Raw genomic sequence first — 7,007 nt, 5'->3', positions numbered from 1 at the left:
TCTACTTGTGAGAACAACCATGAAGCAAAAGGTCACAAATCAAAGGTATTGGTGGATTCTAATCTCTTGAATTCTCTCTCTTAGATTCTCAATAGTTTAGTTAGTTTAGTTTAGTTAAGCAATTTACAATATCTATAATCATAGCTTTTAATCCCTCAAACCAGTCCTGTCCTTCATATAAACATACACTTAAAAGTTGAATGATACCCTACTCATCCTTTACTTATTGAAGGATAATTAGGTTTTGATACGCTTCTATTTTGTTCAATGATCATCATCTATCTACATCATCCATATACCATCTCATACACAAGAAGGAGCACGTGTCATTATCATAATGTCATAATAAAAACAACCTACTTATGTGAGTCATGGCGGTAGTGTGTCATTGAAATGACACAGTCTCTTCCATGTACCACAACATTAGTAACTTGAATGACATGAATCATAAGTGAGATGTGTAGGCAAATAATAATGCTAAATTATGTCCATCCTAAAATCCATTCATAAATGTACTTACATATAATGGAAATAGGAAATAACATAAACAAATTATATGAGATCTCAAAGTGTTTATCATAATGAGAGGTAACGTAATTCAATTCAATCCAAATAACCGAAACATAATCAAGGTTGACAACCAAAACCCATTGTGATAACGTGTTCCTTAAATGTCTTTGGTGGGAGCTGATGTTTAGCCTTATTGTATGTGTAGGAATTTCGCCAAACACACACTCAAATACAGCTTTTCAAGTACTTTGCTCACGTGCACGTTGAAATATACTTCGAGCAAGAGTTTCGTCCCAAACCCAAAGACTAGAACACTTGGTTTTACTTCACTGGAACGTACTTGATCTCTAGGGAACTTGTGAGAAGGATTTGATTTGTAATTTATTTTTACTACCTTACTACGTTGCTTGAACTTTAAGTTACTAAAGCTTAAATATTCTGATTTACTTAATACACACTACAACATAAAAGGTTTTTTGCAACGCACCCTTTTGCAACGCCAAAAATTTGTTGCTAAAGGTCACCAATTGCAACGCCTTATGGAGCTGCTAAATGTTTGTCGTGCTATTGTGCATATTGTGCATGGATTTATCTATTGCGACGCCTCTTGCGTGGCAAATAGATGTAATTTTATTTTTGAAAAAAATATAATACAATTTTGATAAGGGCCTTTATCATTTACAATGCCGTTAGCGTGGGTAAATTTAATTTGATCTTTTGCAACCTCACTTGCATTGCAACAAATATTTTATGAATGATATATCTATTTTTTTTTTTTTTTTGTGATAAGAGTGGCGTTTCTAATGGGCTTTTTTAGGCAAGTCTTAAATTTTTGGAATTGCAACTGATGGGCGGGCCTATTTTTATGTTAGCGCTCGAACTGAAAAGTAAAAGCCCTAAAAGACATTCTCTTTCTCTAACTTTCTCTTCAACCACTGCCACCCCATTTCTCACCGGCAACATATCTAGCTCCTCTCTCCATCTTAAAACAACCGTCGCAATAAGCTATTATTTTTGCTTACTCCTCCACATGCGACCGAGGTTTGATTTTGAAGGTTGCAAGGTTCTCTTATTCGGGCTTAATTAGTTTCTTTTTGGTTCTCTTTGGGTTTACTCTACAAGTGATTCAGGTATTCTTCCCGTTTATTTGTTTCATTTGTAATTTTTGTACATTTCAAATTCTATTGCATGTTGAAAATTTTAATCTTTTATTTTCTTATCTGGAACTTGTGTAGTGCGATGTGCTTGATATATATGGAAGGGGGTGTGAAAACCTCAATCAATCTCATTACGTTTACTGACTGCTGAGTGGTGGTTTCCTCTCATCCCCTTTGTCATAGATTATGATCTAGTCGTGCAAGTGTCAGTCGATAATTTGTTAATTCGTTTATGAATTCCTTCGCAGAATAAAGAATTGTTTGGAGGCCTTAAATCTACCGTCTCACTTGGTCAGGTCTGTTCAAATTTCTGCTATTCTTTTTCTTCTTTTGGATTCTATGTGTTTGTGTGTCTGCAAGCACATTAGCTTGTAACTATATGGTTAATTCATGTTCTTGTAGAAGAGCACAAGTGATAAATGTCTAACAGATCTTGGCTTGAAAATCTAGTTCCTCATTTTCTGGCTAGGTAAGTTGTGAAAATTTATCTCATACTTTGTAGTATGTGTTGTACTGATTGACTAAATTTTTGTTTGTTATATGAATTAGCAACCATGATGTGCCACTGATCTTAAATCTAATGCTTGGCTAGACTATCATTGTTTGTGTGCACTCAGCTAAGTTAAAACTGTCCAAAGAAAACCTATTCCCAGATTTACAACCCGATTTCTCATATATATATAACCTATATATTTATATGAATATATGTTTTGCTCATATATTTGTAATTGTATGCATTGTATTTCTGATCTCATTGTGTTAGTGGTTATATTCTGTAACAATAGAGGAGCTTCTCACTAATTCCTAAATCAGTAAAGATTCTCCCCATTGCAATTTGTTTCAGGTTCTTAATTTATTATTAAGTTTTCTTAATAGTAAATTTTAAGTTGACTTCTCTTAATAAGTGTAATGGTGCTTACATGATCTTTGTTTTCAGTTTTGAGTCCACCAACATTAAAGTTTAAATTTCAGTTTTGTAGACTATAAATGGTTGGGAACTTGACCAAATGTGTTCATGAAATAGTAGCACCAGATATAATGTGTTTCTTCTTATACCGTCTGCTGATTTCTTTGGTATTAATACATGGTTGTGTGGCATGTTGGTTAACTTTTAAGTTTTGATCGATGCCGTCTTATCTTCTCATGGACCATCTTATCTTAGTATTCCTTTGCATTTCGATCAGGTTGCTTTAATTGTTTAAATTGTTTCCTGTGATTTGGTTTCATGCTGCAATGCTGAGTTTTTGGAAGTTGCTTTACCATGTAATCAAAGTTTTTATTTTGTTGTACGAGTCGTAAGTGTTACTGACAGTAGTTTGTAGAATTGTTTGAAGTAAGGCTCTAGATGTCGTGACTCCCCCTTGTTTCAACTTTCAAGATGTCCTGCTCTTTGTACTAAATTAGGTAATTATAAATTGGTTGGAAATCTAGAAGGTATATATCAACCAACAAAGGGGTTACCATGAAGTGGTAACCTGCCTTTCTTCCCACTTGGATCAAGGTACAAATTTCCCTTGTTCTAAAAATTTTGAGTTGCTCTTGTTTGAGGACTTTCATAAGTAAAAGGATGCACGTATCTGATCATGTGATAATGCTCGCATTAAGAGTAAGTTGAACAGGTTTTCTTGGGTTCACGTGTTGGATAGTTAGAAAGGTGTTGGGATGGGTTTAGACTCAGGACCAGTACTAGATATTCGGTGAATTGGTTCAATGCTTGAAACTGGTAGGACCAGTCCACGTAAAATATGTCTGATTAGTGGAATGGGTTAGAATTGGTAGGTTTGTGTCTAGAGCAATACTATGGTTAAGTTGGACCATGGATTGGTGCAATGGAGCTTAGCTTAGTACGATCTTTATTCATTTCCTATCCTTGCCGGAAAGAATGCTTGTTATTAAGACATCTGCATGTTTGTATGTCTCGTGAATATTGCTAATCATTTTGCATGCTTTTTGGATGGTCTGTTTTCCTTATGACAAATTCTTGAAGTTTAACAGATAGAAATGTCTTTGTTGAATTGATTGATATGTCTTCGTATCATATTTGATCCCAAAATCGCTTTGACCCAATAGATGATGCAGTGACAGGCCGTGATCTTATCCCAGGCATGGTTTATGGGTAAGCAAAAATAAATTTCTTTGTCTCATGGCTCATTATTCTCTTGTCTGTTTTACTTTTAATCTAGTAGGAAGTTTAATTTTCTGGATTTGATTTTTTTAATCTGCACCTCATTATTTTTGCAAGAGTATTCGAGACCAAGACTTTGGAAGAATGGTTTGTGCCATATTGACGGTGAAGTAAGGATCATGATTTGAGTTGTTTGAGTGATCTAGCTAGATACTTAGTTACTTACTGGCATCTTGTTTGAGTAAGCCTACAAACCTATATGTATCTGATAAATTTGATCCTTGTAAGTAAATCTTTCTATGTCCTTGATTGATTGTTGATAAATTAAGTTGCAACAGGAAGAGGACTCTGACCAATTGGTTGTAGTGGTGTTTCTACATGCTAGGTCTATAAGTTTGATTTGCTAAACATTTTGTCACATACATTGCTTACTTTGAGTGCATTTTAGCTTTGTTATTGGTTTATTTACCTTTTTTTTTTTGTACCAGATTAGTCGATATAATTTCGGTATATTCATGAAGAAAACATGGATGGATGTTGTTCAAATTGGCAGGTTATGGACAACTGTGGACAACTATGGACATTTGTGAACTTTGAAAAATTGAAGAATTTTTTCTAGATTGTTGTGACAGTTATGTGATACAATGTATTAGTTTTGTAGATGCTTTTGACAATTTTGTAACATATGATCTATTGATCTTAGTTAATGATATATATTGTTATGGCTCATTGTGAACTGATATGGTGTGGTTATTGTTATCTATATAAATTGCATTGGGAAGAATTTTGCACATTCAAAAGAATCAAAATATTGCGTGTAAAATACAGGTGTTGACCTTTGGCAATTAAAAACACCTTTTTTGTAACGCTCTGTATGTAACGCCAAAGGTGTATGCAATGTTACTAAAAAGTTTGCTTTTAGCAACACCAAAGGTGTTGATAAAAGTTAGTTTTTTGAGACGATGTATGGTGTTGTTAAAAAGTGTTTTTTGCGACGCCAGTTGTTGCAAAAAGTTTGAATTTTTTACGAAACCAATTTAGTTTTGGAAAATGAAGTAGCAACGCACATAAACTATTAGCAACGAAGTGAGGCATTGCAAAAGACTAAAAGTTTTTGCGACGCCGTTGTTTGTGTTGCAATTGATCTTTTGTGACCCACTTTTCTGCAACGCCTTTGCAAAGCCTAGTTTGGTGTTGCAATTGATCAATTGCACCGCATTTTCACACAATTAGCGACGAGGTATAGCACTGCAAATGAGCCTTTCTGTTGTAGTATACAAGAGAGAGATAGAGAGAAAGAAGGGTGGAGAGTTAAATCTACTCATGTAACATTAGCTCCATAGTTAAGAAGACTTCATCACTGTTGTCTCTAACCTGTTTTGGGTTCATAGACAAACCTAAAATGGATTAGAGTATCGATCCCTAACAACATGCACCTATCTCGAAGTTCATCCTGCTAGCATGAGAAATTGAATTGATATTTCATCTCTGAAATACCTTTTCAATTCCTGGTTTCATTTTACACCAGTCGTTCAATTTTCAAAGCCTAGTTTTACCATAGGGTCGCGTGTGCGACTAGACCCAATGTCACTTGGGTTGAACACACAATCTTGTCTAGAGTTCCAAACTCCAAACTTGGTCGATCACTGTTATTTTGTGACAGGATGTAAAATAAAGCGTATTTACCTAAGCAATAATTCTACCCTCCTAAAATGGAGCCTGATCTTCACATGAGCATCATTAACCCTCCACCAAGGAGGGTTTTAACTCATGATCCTAAATTTACGAAATCAATTGGCTAATTTATATAAAATAGAAGAAAAGAAGAGAGAATTCCTAATTTACACTTAGAAGAAAAAAATTTATTAGATTAGATAGAGTGAACTAATACAAGTGTTATTCTTACAAGAACTAGAAACTAGAAAGAAAAATGAAAATTCTTAGAAAAGATGAAGAACTTGTAAAAATGGAGTAGAAGCAAAAACTATTAGTCAATAAGCTTATTTGTCTCAATCTTATTTGTAAAGCCAATGGTTTAGCTTTGGTTTCATGACATCTAGTTCTTTATTTGTAAAGTCAATACTCAATACCCAATGAACTTCTTAAACTCAAAAAACATTACTCAATAATAATCATGATAATTGAGTGTGTACTTAAAATATATATTTGGAAGAAAATAAGTTAGAAGGTTTATTAGAAATCTGTTTTGTAAAGAAATTGGTGAAGTTGCAAAGATGGAGATTGGATGGAAATTCGGCTGATATGAGGGGATACAAAGAAGAACAATATGCTTGTAATATAAATTAAACTAACAATTAAAATGGATGGAAATTAAGTTAGAGTTTATGGTTTGTCAAGGAAGAAGAGATGGGGTGTGAAATTTTAGCCTAGGGTGTAAAGAGTAAAGCAAGGTACCATGAGTACTATTCCTTGTTAATTTTCTGGCGGAAACACAACATAGTCATATTTTCTTAGTTGTAGAGCCCACTAGAAATTTGAGGCGGTGGACAGTTATAAATGGAGTGCGCTCTAATTCAAGGAGAGAATGATCTCTCCTTATCAGTTGCCTAGTGAATAAAAAGATTATGGCTCATTCGTTTTGTTGTTTGTCAGAATAGCATAGAATTCTCTAAACACTTTTTCTTCGAATGTACATTCACTAAAGAATTGATCACTAGCATCAAAACTTTTATGAGTATCGTCACTAATACCAAAATTCTTAATAGATAATGTCTATTTTTGTGCAGTAGTCAACTCTATTTGGAAGGAAAAGAATATAAGGAGATTCAAACATCTTTCAAAATCTTTTGTTGCTTCACAAAACCATAAAAAATGTGAAAATCCGTCCTCAAGTCAAGATTACCAAATCTACCGTGCGCGAGATGTACTGAAACTAATGGTGAGCGTTTTCTAGCCACACATTTGCGAGGGTAGAACCGGAACAAACCGGGTGAACAAGTCAATGCAACAAAAAAATCACATAAACTACTATTCCGGGTCAACAAGTTAATCCAATCAAAAAGTAACAAAAAGTACATAACATTCGAGTATGATATATATAGAGTCATATCTATCAGTGATTCGAGTGCTAATATGACATATATAGTGTCATATATGAGATAACATTATCAGTCATATAAAAAGTGAGATAACATTCGAGTAAGACATATATAGTGTCATATCTATCTGTGATTGTTGGTATCGAACGTATAAAA

At 34.0% G+C, this 7,007-nt stretch overlaps 2 long non-coding RNA genes across 2 annotated transcripts; both read left to right on the top strand.

Moving 5' to 3' along the window:
* The first annotated feature begins 1,454 nt into the window (after nucleotides 1-1,454).
* Nucleotides 1,455-2,141, top strand: LOC147524491 (uncharacterized). Its single transcript, XR_015196977.1, has 3 exons — nucleotides 1,455-1,640; nucleotides 1,746-1,963; nucleotides 2,070-2,141. It is a non-coding gene; the product is annotated as an uncharacterized LOC147524491 (long non-coding RNA).
* A 227-nt stretch (nucleotides 2,142-2,368) lies between these two features.
* On the top strand, nucleotides 2,369-4,274 carry LOC147524490 (uncharacterized). Its single transcript, XR_015196976.1, has 3 exons — nucleotides 2,369-3,168; nucleotides 3,738-3,783; nucleotides 3,910-4,274. It is a non-coding gene; the product is annotated as an uncharacterized LOC147524490 (long non-coding RNA).
* The last annotated feature ends 2,733 nt before the right edge of the window (nucleotides 4,275-7,007 follow it).

The sequence above is a fragment of the Coptis chinensis genome, chromosome 1 (assembly GCF_015680905.1).
Source record: "Coptis chinensis isolate HL-2020 chromosome 1, ASM1568090v1, whole genome shotgun sequence".
NCBI lineage: Eukaryota > Viridiplantae > Streptophyta > Magnoliopsida > Ranunculales > Ranunculaceae > Coptis > Coptis chinensis.
Note: the sequence above shows the minus strand (reverse complement) of the source record. Positions and strands in the feature narration are given on the sequence as shown.